This window comes from Octopus sinensis, linkage group LG4, assembly GCF_006345805.1.
Source record: "Octopus sinensis linkage group LG4, ASM634580v1, whole genome shotgun sequence".
In the NCBI taxonomy this organism is placed as follows: Eukaryota; Metazoa; Mollusca; class Cephalopoda; order Octopoda; family Octopodidae; genus Octopus; species Octopus sinensis.
This window is the reverse complement of record NC_043000.1, coordinates 144,372,690-144,388,475: the sequence shown is the minus strand read 5'-3', so window position 1 is coordinate 144,388,475 and position 15,786 is coordinate 144,372,690.

Genomic DNA, 15,786 nt, shown 5'->3' with positions numbered 1-15,786 from the left:
ATGACGCCTAAACCAATCACCAATCAACTTGAGTAATTTGGTAAAGCTACACACTGATTGGACAGAACAGAGTTTGCAAAAATTGATGTTCTGGAGTCTATGATAATTTATATAGGGCACATAGTTGAGCCATCTTACTAGAGTTGTAAATTCTAAAACAGAACTGCCATTACTGTAACATGAACCTGACGTCCTCATAGTTTGCATAAAAGTATAAATGGACATTTACTATTCTATCATTTCATTATATTATTATAAGATTGTAAATAAAATGTGAAAATCAAGCAAAATTTGAATTTCATTGTGTAATATATATATAAATAAGAACTATTTAAGATGATTCGGTTGAATTAGGTAGGTAAGTGGAAGAACGAAGTCGAAATCTTTATATTAATATAATTTACCTGTTAATGTTCATTAAGTTTTATGCAGCTAAAGATACTGTTGCATTTAAATTGATATAATTATTGCATAAAATGGAGCCACTGGAATAGTCGTACTGCATTACTACTTGCAATCCTGTTCCTTACTTTCATTATATATATGTATATATATATATCTATATATATGTGTGCATTAATATAACGCATCCCATGAGAAAATATGTGCTCCTTTACATAGCAATCCATTCATAAAGTAGTTCGTTTTAAAATGAATCCACGTGAGATGATTCGCTTACGAATCTACCCAAATTACATAGAAAACTAACTAACAATTGCATTTCAGTAGAGTTTTTCTTAATGTATAGTACATTAAACATATTAACGCTAACTTAAGTTTTTCCGATTCAGATGGGATCCCTGAGTCAACATATATAAGACGGACTTCTTTCAGTTTCCGCATGCTAAATTCACGCATATTGCTTTGGTCGACGCGAGGATATGGTTGAAGGCATTTGCCCAATGTGCTGCGCAGTAGAACTGGACCCAGAAACCTGTGGTTAAGAAGCAAACTTCTTAGCACATCTATTTTATATATATATATGTATATATGTACATGTATGTATATACGCACACTCATATATACATACACACACATATATATGACATATACACACACGTGCAGACCCAGATACACACACACACACACACACACACACACACACATATATATATATATAGATAGACATAGATAAAGATATGTATGTGTCTATGTTTGTGTATACATGCAAATTATTGTAATAGATTAATGCTACTGACAGTGACGTCCAAGTCAAAAACATTCTTGTATGACCAAAATGAATTTTTTCGTAACAAATCTGCAAAGCAATCCATCAGGTTAGTTCAAAATTCTTCAATTGTAACTGAAAATAAAAACAAACATTGATATATGTGAACGTTGTCCTTGTAATGTGACCCTCATTGGTTTTATTAAATGCCTATGTATGAAGTCGATAACATCACTAGGTTTTAATACGTACATCAGTATAGTTAACCTAGATTTTTAGTGGAATAACGTGTCAAGGGCAGATTTATCATATTCATATTTTCAGATTAATATCATTACATATATATATATATATATATCTATATATATATATGTGTGTATGTGTGTGTGTGTGTATGTGTGTGTTTGTGTGTGTGTATGTATGTGTGTGTGTGCGCGTGCGTGTTTTATATGAGTGTGTATTTGCATGTATGCGTTCTGTAATCATAGGAGTGCGTAAAGTTCCTCTCTTAATATTTCCAACATGCATTCTGCCTACGGAAAATTAGTTATTATATTTAGCAAACATCCTTTGTTTGTTTCATTCTCTCTTGTACTCTGATTCATTCTATCCCTCTCGTTCACTCTCTCTCCCTCTCTTCTTCTTCATCTTCCACCTTCTTGTCTCCCTCTCCATCTTCTTCAACTCCCTCCTCCTCATCTTCTTTTCTGTGTCTCTCTGTCTGCCTGTCTGTATCTTTGTACCTCCCTTCCCACCTCACGTACACACAAGAACTAGAGCATGATTGTGCAAGAGCAACTTCTGTGTTCAGAAAATATGTTGCTGGCATATATACTAAGGTTTACATGAACGAAATGGTGAGTCAATAACTGAGAATATCAAATATCTTAAATTTCTTTAGCGATATTGTGTCATCACTTCGTATGAAGTGAAGTATGAGAGTTCTAGACAGGGGAAAGTAATCAGGGAGTTTTTCGGAATGAGGGAGATAACCAAAAATGTTGGGAATGACTAGGTTTTATTAAGTTAACATGATTTGGTTTAGAAAGAATAGAATGTTAGAAGGGTTTGTTTTGCTTTTTTTTTTTCAAATAGGTATGTTTCCTTATTCAAAATTGCTAGAAATGGTTAAATTTTGACGTATATTTTTCAGTGAAGTAGATTGCATTACAACACACACACACACACACACACACACACACACACACACACATACATATATATATATATATATATATATATATATATATATTTATACACACACACACACACTATATATATATGTATATATGTATGTATATATATATATATATATATATATATATATATATATATATATATATATATATATTATATATATATATATATATACATATGTACCTATACAAATATGTATGTTTAGGAGCTTTTTAGAGTAATTTTGAAAGCTTCATAAAACGGATCCTGTTTTAGTTCCTCAACGATTTTATATTCGATTGAATATGATACAGTTCTCAATAGCGATATATTAAACGCGGTTAAAATTCCTAAGAATGTGAATACTGCATTATATATATACAGATACATTTCAAATTCTAAACAACTCACACACATATACGAATATATAAGCATTCTAATATATAAAGTATTATTATTATTTTTTTTTTAGTATATTTCCTTTTAGAAATTGCAAACAAATTTATCGATGAAAATATCTATTGATTAAGAAGCAGAAAGAAACAAAAGTCATGAGTGTGTGTGATAGAGATATTATGTGTAAAAGAATTGTTATAGTAAGTAGTATAGACTTGGTAGCTTCTAACTCTCAAACTATTATGCAATGCATAATTGACTCGTCGGAAATTCTGCTTGCATTAAATATAGTCGACATTAAAATTATCGATCTAATTTTACTGAAGCAAAGAAAATGTGGAAAGGTAGAAAGTAGAGACAAGTACATAAGTTAATATAAATGTATAGTACATATATTAGATACTATATAGAACCGTGTCATCATTTATTGCAGCATTTGCAGTTTTATAACTTATATTACTTGTAGGCTTTCATTATATTTTGTAATATTTTATTTATTTCAGACAGCTTTTAAGAAGCTAAATTATATGTAGTACTACTACAAAAATCGCAGTGCTGATTGTACCTAGCTTTATAGAATTTTAACTTCCTTGAATGTATTTACATACAACGAGATTTCAGTTGGACGTACACAATATTTTTTTTCTCAGAAAGTTTTAGATATGTCACTTACGAAAACGTCTATTTTGTGAAAAGAAAATCAAGAAATTAAAGGGATTCCCTGAAATTGTCATTAATAATTGATCGTTTTGAACTTATCTTGATATGTTATAAATACAATACTACCGCAGATGATGTTAAATAATATAGTACATCAAAAGGAGAAATGTTAAATTGTAAACCATATAGACAAGGAGGATTTGCGCTGGTTGTTAAATGAAAAGGATTAAATCGATACGATTATATATTTGCTAGATAAGGAAGTTATATCATGTATACTGTTTGCCACAGTCGAACCTGTGCTCTCATCTTAAATGCCGATTTCACTATGCTACGGCTGTTCTACACTCCAGCTTTCATCAGGTGTCTTGTGTTGTACTCCGTTGTTGCTTCAGAATTGCTAATATCACCATTTACTTGATTCACAGATGTACACTGTTCTCATTCTTTACACTGCGTTTCGAGAAATTTTTGCTTCAGTGTATTTTCTGTGAATTACCTTAGTGTTATGACTGGGACTGTACTCAGAACTTCTAGTGATGTTGGTTAATGCAGTGCATGAGATTGAACTCAGGTTCTGAGTTCAAGATTTGAACCCCGTGATTCAAATATAGGATCAGGTTAGAAATTCCGATATAATGAAAGATTTTAACACAAAACGCCTAAAGAATATACACTATACATGAGTATAAAATATACAAGAACATACAATATTCAAGAATATACAATATACATATTTATACAAATATTTGCATAACTCACAATAGTTTTTTACTTTTTGCGTATTCGCTAAAATAGAGGTGGGTTATTGTCTGTTGTCTTCATAGGTTGGATACGGCTGTGCTATGGATGGATACCATATTAATAATGATGCTGAAGTTAGTTAATATTGCGTATCAAAAAGTCAGGAAAGGAATACTAAGGTATTCTTTCTGACGCACAGGGCATAATTTCATCCTGTGCAATTATTCCTTATTTATCTTTTCTCTGTCTATTATCACGTGCTATTAAACAAAGCAAGTCCTCCTGACATTTTTACTGAAATAATAAAAAGAGAGCCTCTTACCAGGATCGCATTCTTTAAGATCTTCAACTGATGTTGTCAATTTACCTTAAGGAGTTATCGTATTCATCATGATTAAAAAGTAACATATATTTCGCCATATATCAGCTTTCAAAAATATCCATGCACACGAAGGAAATAGATTATTAAACAACATAAAATCTTCAAATTCAGCATTGTGTTTAGAGATAGGACAACGATTATCAATGCTAATTTAAAACCGGGTATTAATTGGAATGTTACTTGTGTTATTGCTCGACATTAGGGAACTTAATTACAACACGTCATGCTATCCAAATGTTTATATTTTCTCTGTGCTAAATCCAGAATGCAAATCCTTCGCGTATAACGCTTTCATATAAGGATTCTAAATTTATAAATTATCAACTGAAATATATTCAAGTTCATACAGTGTACGTCAAAATTACTAATCTCTGACATTCGATTTAAATGAAAATATATTATTTGTAGTAATAAATACTACAAATATTTTGAAACTTGCATCACAAATTGTAGCTGTCAAGTTACAAAATAGTGATAACAATAAAAACAATAATAATAATAATATAATAATAATAATGATAATAGTAATGATAATAATAATAATAATGATAATAATAATAATACTAATAATCATATTAATAATAATAATAATAAAACAACTGAAGAGGTCACCCAGGCACTGCAAAGACTAAGCAACTGGAAGGCACGTGGGCATGACAAGATCCCCAACTTCTGGTTGAAATATCTAACAGGAATGCACAAAAAGCTGCCTGAATGGCTCACGAAGGGGAAAACCATCTTAATTACCAAATCAAATGAAACAGAAAAACCAGAAAACTACAGACCAATAACCTGCCTCCCTACTATGTTCAAGGCATTTACTGCAGTGATATCACAAAGGCTGAACAAGCACCTGGACGAAAACAAACTGTTCCCAGAAGAGCAGAAAGGATGCCGCAAAGGCTCATATGGCTGTAAAGATCAACTAATGATTAATAAAGCCATAACTGAAGACAGCCAAAGAAAGAAGAAAGGCCTCAGTATGGCCTGGATTGACTACAAAAAGGCGTTTGATAGCATCCCCCACACATGGATCCTCGAAACACTAGCCATTAACAAAGTAGCACCAACAATCATAAAATTCATAGAGCACTCTATGAATAAATGGCAAACAGTCCTACACCTCCAAAAAAAAGAGGGACTCATGAAAACCAAAGACATCCCCATTAGAAGAGGAATATTCCAGGGAGACACTCCTTTTCTGCTTGGCACTGTCACCTCTATCTGATATGCTAAATAGAACTGGATGCGGATATAAATGTTACGGCAAAACGATCAGCCACCTTTTATATATGGATGACCTAAAACTATACGCTGCAAATGACAAACAGCTGGAAACACTATTAAAGACAGTTCATGGATTTACCAAAGAAATAGATATGAAATTTGCATTAGAAAAATGCGCCAAAGTAACCATGAAAAGAGGAAAACTAGTTAAGAGTAACAACATCACACTAGATAAAACCAATGAAATAAAAGAATTAGACCAAAGCCAACTTACAAATACTTAGGAATCCATGAACTAGATAAGACACAACACACACAAATGAAAGAGAAAATAAAAAAAGAATATTATAGACGAGTTAGATCAATACTAAACACAGAGCTCAATGCTAAAAACAAGATAATAGGTATCAACACTTTAGCTGTCCCAGTTATAAGTTACAGCTACAATATCCTTAACTGGACAGGAAATGAACTGACCAAAATAGATAGGAAATCAAGAAAAATAATGACAGGATCTAGGATGCATCACCCAAAATCTGACATAGAAAGATTATATATACAACGTATAGAAGGTGGTAGAGGCCTTATACAGCTGGGAAACTACTATAAAATAACCACCATAGGACTGCAAAAATATCTACTTCAGAAGGAAGGAAAACTGATCCAGATAGCGGCAAAACACGAGCAAAACAAAAAACTGTTCTCAGTATTTAAGGAAGCTGACAAATACAAACAAGAAATCATACCACCTAATAAATATGAAGAAGAAGAAGAAGAAGATGAAGAAACAACAAAAGCTATAAAACAAATGAAATCCAAACTAAAAATAGAACAGCAACGAACCATGATAAGACGATGGCAAGAAAAGCCCCTTCATGGTAAATACTGGACTAAACTAAACGCAAAAGAAATAGACAAAGAAAAATCCCAGCAATGGTTGAGAAGCTCAGGACACAAAACAAAAACAGAGGGATTTTTAATTGCAGCACAAGACCAAAGCCTCCCCACCAGAAATTACCAAAAACATGTAATGAAAAGAAATATTACAAGTAACTGCAGAATATGTGGAGATGGACAAGAAACAATAAATCATATTATCTCTAGCTGCCCAGTCCTGGCTAAGAAGGAATATATTCACAGACATGACAGAGTTGGAACCTACATACATTGGACGCTATGCCAACATTATGGAATAACAACAGAAAAAAGATGGTATAGGCACACACCAGAAAAGGTCACAGAAAACGAGAAAGCAATCATACTCTGGGATATGCCAATACACACAGATAGAGAAATTAAGGCCAACAGACCAGATATAGTTGTCAGAGACCATGAAGAAAAAAATGCTTTCTAATTGATGTATCAATACCGGCTGATGACAACGTGTCTCTAAAAGAAATGGAGAAACTCTCAAAATACAAAGATCTGGAAATAGAGGTAACTAGAATGTGGAATCTGAAAACAGAAACAATTCCTATCATAGTAGGTGCATTAGGCATGATAAAAAAGTTTTCAGACAAATACATAACAAAAACACCAGGACTAACAATCAGAGCATCACAACAAATCACAGCACATACCCAAGGCAGACAGAGCTGCGCTCGGTAGTGAAGTGAAAGCACGCTATAAAAATAAAACTACTGAATAATAATAATAATAATAATAATAATAATAATAATAATAATAATAATAATAATAATAATAATAATAATAATAATAATAATAATAATAATAAATCCCAGATGTCCGCAATTAAAGATCAAGAGAAAGCTCAAAACTTTCTCAGAATGAATATTTTACCAGTATTTAGGAAGATGTAAGGATTATATCCACAGATATCGAAGAAGACATGCAGAAATTCTAAAGCAATAATGCTCACCATTTGTCAAATTACTACAACATTGTGCTTTTCCCGTCTTGCTTCAGTTACACTTCACTGGGCTTCACTGCGAAGATGGCTGATGTCATGTCACCTAAACTCATCTCCTTCCCGGCTAACGCAAACCTCTGCTCATGTTTCGCTCACCCTCACTAAGATGTCCTTTTCAAGGTTTTGCGATTAACATTCACCTTCTCGTAAATTCACGTATTTTGAATTCTCATGTCGAAAATTGAAGAGTGAAGATCACATGCGTCACTGTCATTTGACTACCGGGTCACGTGAAAGCGTTGAGAATATACCGTTAGGAATATCTAACATTCAAACAACTAATATCCTATATTTCCCAAACAATTCGAACAACTGATCATAGCTGCACAATTTACATGATAACGTACCATCCAGACTCCCAAAAGTTCTTTGGTCTCTGGTTGACAATCTATCAGATAATTTGAAAGGTGAAATAATTGCGATATATTTATCACGTTACAATTTTTCAAAAAAATTTTGAAAACCTTCCCCAAAAAAGCCATAATTTGTGATTTCGGCACCGATAGGTTTTCATACTTTGTGATTTTGGCACCGCTGTATTTCCATACATTTTGATTTTGGCACCGCTGGCTTTCCATACTTTGTGATTTTGGCACCGCTGCCTTTCCATACTTTGTGATTTTTGCCCAGTTCGCCTTCCGTACTTTGTTATTTTGGCACAGATGGCCTTCCATACTTTATGATTTTTCGGTAATTTTCCCCCCAAATTTTTCGAAACTGTTCATCGAAAATTTTACCCAAAAATAGATATATGTTATTGCGAGAAATAGAACTTTATGTGGCTGCTGCTGCTTTCTGTGTATATATAGAGTGAAATCTGGTTTACTACTGCACTGAAGATGCCTCACCATCCACGATACACCAGATTCTGCTTTACACTTAACAACTATGACGATGTCGACGTTTATAGACTTCAGCATATGGAGTGTATTCGTTATATAGTTTTTCGAAAATTTTTGCCGAAAACCTTCCCCAAAATTTTTTCGAAAATTTTCACAAATAATTTTTCGAAAATTTTCACAAATAATTTTTCGAAAATTTTCAACAAAATTTTTCCGAAAATTTTCACTAAAGTTTTATCCAAAAATTTTCCGAAAATTTTCACCAAAAATTTTCAGAAAGGTGTCCCAGAAAATATTTTTCAAAAATTATCCGAAAATTTTCACCGACAACGATGTCGTGGTTTATAGACTGCAGCATATGGAGCATATTCGTTAAATGGTTTTTCAAAAATTTTAACCGAAAACTTTAGCCAAATCTTTATCAAAAATTTTCACAAAAAAGTTTTCGAAAATTTTAAGAAAATGTTCACTGAAAATTTTACCGAAAAATACATTTATGTTATTGCTAAAAATAGATCTCTATGTAGCTGCTGCTACTGCTTTCTGTGTATATATAGAGTGAATTCTTGTTTACTAATACAGTCAAGACGCCTCACCATCCACAATACACCAGCGACTGCTTTACACTTAACAACTATGACGATGTCGACGTTTATAGAATTCAGCATATGGAGCATATTCGTTATATGGTTTTTCTAAAATTATCACCGAAAATTTTCCCAAAAAATTTCTCGAAAATTTTACGCAAAAGTTTTTCGAAAATTTTCGCCAGTGATTTTTCGAAAATTTTCATCGAAAATTTTTCCTCAAAACTTTTTCGAAAATTTTCGCCAAAAATTTTACCCAACAATTTTTCGAAAATTTTAACCAAAAATTTTACCCGAAAATTTTTGGAAAATTTCTCCCGAAAATCTTTCTAAATAATTGTTCGAAAATTTTCCCCGAGCTAAAAATAGATGTTATGGCTAAAAATAGATTTCCAGTTGGCTGCTGCTGCTGCTTTCTGTAAGTGAATTCTGGTTTACTACTACTGTCAAGATGCCTCACCATCCACGATACAACAGATTCTGCTTTACACTTAACAACTATGATGATATAGACGTTTGTAGACTTCAGCATACGGAGCATATGTGTTATATGGGTTTTCGACAATTTTCACCAAAACTTTTTTGAAATTTTCGGAAAATTTTCGCGAAAAATAGATTTCCAGTTGGCTGCTGTTGCTGCTTTCTGTGTGTATGTAATATGAATTCTGGTTTACTACTACTGTCATGATGCCTCACCATCCACAATACAGCAGATTCTGCTTTACACTTAACAACTATGACGATATAGACGTTTATAGACATCAGCACATGGAGCATATTCGTTATATGGGTTTTCGAAGATTTTCAGAGAAAATTTCAACCAAAGGTTTTTCGAAAATTTTTGCCGATAATTCTCCTCAAAATTCTTTCGAGAATTTTAACCAAAAATTTTTCGATAATTTTCACCGAAAATTTTCCCCCGAAATTTTTAGAAAATTTTCACAAGAATTTTTCGAAAATTTTACCCAAAAATTTTTCAAAAATTTTCACCGAAAATTTTCCACAAAAATTTTCACAAAAAATTTTCCGAAAATTTTCCCCGAACGAGCCATAATTTGTAATTTCGGCACCGCTAGGTTTCCATACTTTGTGATTTTGGCACCGCTGGATTTCCACACATTTTGATTTTGGCACCGCTGGCTTTCCATACTTTGTGATTTTGGCACCGCTGCCTTTCCATATTTTGTGATTTTTGCCCAGTTCGCCTTCCGTACTTTGTTATTTTGGCACCGATGGCCTTCCATACTTTATGATTTTTCGGTAATTTTCCCCCAAAATTTTTCGAAAATGTTCACCGAAAATTTTACCCGAAAATACATTTATGTTATTGGTAAAAATAGCTCTCTATGTAGCTGCTGCTACTGCTTTCTGTGTATATATAGAGTGAATTCTTGTTTACTAATACAGTCAAGACGCCTCACCATCCACGATACACCAGAGACTGCTTTACACTTAACTATGAAGATATAGACGTTTATAGACTTCAGCATATGGAGCATATTCCTTATATGGGTTTTCGAAAATTTTCACCGAAAATTTCAACCAAAAGTTTTTGGAAAATTTTTGCCGATAATTTTCTCCAAAAATATTTCGAAAATTTTAACCGAAATTTTTACCCGAAAATATTTGGAAAATTTGTCCCGAAAATCTTTCCAAATAATTGTTCGAAAATTTTCTCCGAGCTAAAAATAGATGTTATGGCTAAAAATTTCCAGTTGGCTGCTGCTACTGCTTTCTGTGTATATATCAAGTGATTTCTGGTTTACTACTACTGTCAAGATGCCTCACCATCCACGATACAACAGATTCTGCTTTACACTTAACAACTATGACGATATAGACGTTTATAGACTTCAGCATACGGAGCATATGCGTTATATGGGTTTTCGAAAATTTTCAGGGAATATTTTCACCAAAAGTTTTTTAAAAATTTTAACCGAAAATTTTACCCAAATAACTATATTGCAATTGAAAGTAGATTGAGATCTCCCGTCTTGTCAGGAATTGATCTTGTCTCCGCAAATTTCTTGCAGGACACACTATAAGGTAAGTGCTGTCGTGTGATAGTTTGGTGAACGAAAATATGATTAGTAACAAGATATAAAGTTTGTATATATATATATATATATACTAACAGAATTGCCCGGCGTTGCTCGGGGCTGAATTGCTTGAAAGTACTGTTAATGATTGCACTGAATTATGATGATTATTCAGGCAAATATTGATATAAGCTTACGCTGGGAGATAAGGACTTAACGATCAAACGTGTGCCATTGCATTGTTTTGGGGGAACCAAATTTCTGATGAGGATTATAGGGGCACCAACTTTAAGTTTGAGAATGTGTGGTGTTAGTCCGGGGTGCTCAAAGGAATTGAGTACCTCTATTGGATAGTTGAAGACGTCCTGTGGGTCAGGAGTTGTATTGATAGACTGATATACATAGACTTCCCCAGGAATGAGTTTTAGCATTTCATCATTAATATGGTGAACAGTTTTATTCCTCGGGGACAGTATAGCCTTTTGGCCAATCCAATCCATATTCTGATAATTAGCTTGTAGATCTTGGAACACTGCATCTCTGAGATCAGAAGGCATCTTAACAATGGTACAAATGGAATCGATGGCAATATTACCATTTTCATCCCCTGGTATTTTGCCTACGCCAAGTGCAAGGAGGGTGTGAGGAAATGCTGCTGATGTGATATTACGTCGCATATGAGCACGCATATTGGTGTGAAGTTTGAGAGTTACTTCCCTTTATTAAAGAAATATGCATTAAAATGGGAGAAAATGATGGTAAATTATTTGTAAAATCGTAGACTCATCGAAGACGCGCGCTAATACACAGAAGGGCTCGATATGAATCACCACTATAAGATACTCGGTTTTGGTTAAACTGCATCGCAAAATGTGGGAGTAGTTAGGAATCTAAATCGGAGTAGACAGACACACAACCTTTCTTTTATATATGAAGATTTTCGTCCGTCCTAAAAAACTTTGTGCGGAGTGAATGGTTACCTCTATGGAAATATATACACACACATCATACATACATGTGTGTATAGATGAATATATAAATACATTTAAATATCTATATACACTTTTGGGCGATCTTTCTGCTACTTGGATATACTTTAGATCTTATATTCGTCCAATTCGTCCTAAATAACTTGTATGGAGTGAATGGTTACCTTTATGGAAATATATACACACACATTATACATACATGTGTGTGTCTATATACACTTTTGGGCGACTGCTACTTAGAGATAACTTTAGATGTTAGGTGATCTAGCAAAAAGGATGACCAGTTTGACATGCTCATCCCTGTCACACACTCACACACACGCACACACACACACAGACACACACGCACCCTCTCACACACACGCACACACACACACACTCACACACACGCACACACACACACACGTTAGCTTACAATTTTATTTATATATTTGCGTGTCTATGTGTGTAAATATGAAGTGGGAGTAATATGCAGAGTGAAATGGTAAAATATTGAGTTTTCTTGAATGTTTTCTGAAATGGGGGTGAAATTGAAAGAAATTTTGTATGCTATGACCGAATGGAATACTTTGAAAAATCATAGGTAAACTCTAATTGAAGAAATTGTGTTTTTAGTAAATCGTTATGTATTTATTTGTTTCTGTCTGCTGTGTTGTTGTTTTTTTTTTGAGTACTGGTTTAAGGTACACTTCTCTCGTTTTATATAAATACTTTCATTTTAATCGTTGCACACTTGCAAAGAGAAAGGAGGAGAAATTAGGGTGATAGCATCAGTGAAGCAGATCGCTCCGTTTTTGTGTGTGTGCGTGTGTGTGTGTGCTGTAGCCCACACTAAGAAAAGCACTTCACTTACACACCACAATGTGAGTTTTCTCTAAATTTTGCTTAATTGGGGTTGAAATTTGAAAAACTGGACCTGGCACGACCCGATGCATTCTACTCTTAAAAATGCTAGGTAGATTGTAATTGAAGAAATCCTATATTGTAGATTTCTATAAGAGACAAAGGGAGGCAGATAAAATCTGCCTTTTATAATGAGATATATATATATATATATATGTGTGTGTGTGTGTGTGTGTGTGTATGTGTATTGCTTCATTGTTTTTCTCTTTGCCTTCGTAAAAAAGTATGCTAGCGTCATGGAGATTCTTATAGTAGTAGAAAAGGAATTTTCACTCTTATTTCAAAATTCGGTATGTGATGAAGCAATTAGATGAACCCTAATTATAATTATGTTTATAATTATAAAATATCTGTATATATATATATATATATATATATATATATATATATATATATATATATAAGTAGTGTTTATCGCCGCTTGAAAATGGTTGTTTCGTAGTAACCGAGTTTGCTTCCGTTTTTTACGCTAAGAAGACGCTTCCTACAACTAGATATCGAAGCTATATACACCCGATATATATTGTGAGCAGGGTAGCGAAAACCTATCCTCTTAAAGCGACGGCAGGACCATCAGACTTCTGCTTTCGATCTATCTGTCCGTATCCTTAGCGTTGGACATACGTCTACTAGCGATAGCAATAGTTCACTCCAGCTCGCAATAATAGAAACTTTATTGCCAACCAGTCAGTGATTTTGCAACAAGCAAAGTAGCTACATAGGAAATCTGTATAAAAGATGAAAGTACTAAATATACTGCGAAGTAATGGTTATTACCATTTCAACATGGCTGTTCCGTAGGAATTGACTTTACAATCGTTTTTAACCCCAGGAGGACACCTCTTACAGCTGGTTATCGATGCCGTCTGCACCTGATATATATTGAAAGCAGGTTGGGGAGGGGACTTCCCTCTTCCAGCAACCACGGGATCAACGGACCGTCCGGTTTCGAGCTATTTTGCTCCTTTTCATTGCTGGACACCCGTCGGTTAGAGATAGCAGATAAGTGGTTGCAAACTCAGTGATGGTTGTCACTCACTTATTTTTCTATATATAGTGAATTGGAGCAAATTTCTGAGATCGCTGGTGGACTGGTGTCACCTATAGAGGATGAGCACAAATAGCTTGAAACAGGATGGTCTGGTTGTCCTGTCCTCAATAGAAGTGGCGGGGGTTCGCTCCCCAGCTTAAAATACATATCGGATGCAGTCTGCATCAATAACCAGCTGCATGAAGGGGCGTCCTCTGGCGGCTATAAACGATAGTATATTTAAAGTGATGATAAACATTACTTCTCGTCTGTGTGTGTCTGTGTGGTTATATATTTATATATATATATATATATACATATTTGTACTTACACTTACCCATAAAATTATATACACGTATATATATGGCGTTTACAACACTCTTCAATAATTCATACACAGAAATAGTAAAGTATAATTTAAAAAAAAAAATTATGAATATATAAGAAACCATATTAAGTAGCTATACTCATGTCTCCTCGAAATTGCAATAGCGCGGAACTTAACCTTGTTTAACAGAACATATTTGATTATGATGATGATGAGGAGGAGGAGGCTGGGTGGGTGGGGGATTATGTCGATATATATATATATATATAAGTACATGTATGTAGGCCCAGAATTATCGGTGAAGAATGCAATATTTCTATATCCAAATAAGTGAGTACAAAAACGATATTTAAGTCAATAAAACAAATACTTCATTTACTGAAAAGATAGATATTAAATAAAAAAGAGACGTCTCTTTTCGCGCAAGTGGAGATTCCGGATATCTATTGAAAATTCCTACACTTTCTCGCCGAGTTAAACCAGTGCAGTTGTTGAAGTTTCGAATAAATTGGTTTTTATGATAATCATAGAGGATAGTCCATTCCCATACTCATTCTTTTGCTACATGCACATTGATGCACTCACACACCCGCACTAATAAAGAGACATACATACACACACACACACACACACACACACACACACACACATATATATATATATATCTATATACATACTTATACATACGAACATACACAAGCACCATCTCTGTGTATGTATAAATGTTTATGCGTATTTGTGTATGTGTTAGATGCGCAAAATGTTGTGCTTTCGATGATTTTAATGAAATTACTCTGGTGCACTCAATGTAGATTACATGGTTCATTCTCTCAAGAAGGAGATCTTTATTTCGCCAATAATTTCCTATACTCATCAAACCCAGTTTTATCTGTTCTGTGTGTGTGTACATATATACGTATATATATATATATTATATATATATATATATATATATATATATATATAAAACACACACATATATATATGCACAAACATACACATATGTATACTTATATATGTGCATATATATCTATATACATATGTTTTTGTACATATACTTATATATATGTACTTATAAATATGCACGTATATATATATATGTAAGTATATTAGTGTGTGTGTGTGTGTGTGAGTGTGCTTGTGTTTTTCTGTCTGTCTATCTGGCTGTCTGCCTGTCTGCTTACAAAGGAGATGTATGCATTTTTCTGATGTATATAGGTACATATATGCTAACGTGAAATTAGAGTCAAAGTTGATAAACAGTACTTGAAAATTTCTTCACGTACACTTGTAAAATCGTTTTGAAATTGGTTACAAAATCAGTCATTTATATATTAAATGGCATATATAAATTTCTTATTTTTTTCTTCTTTATCCTTTCTGAT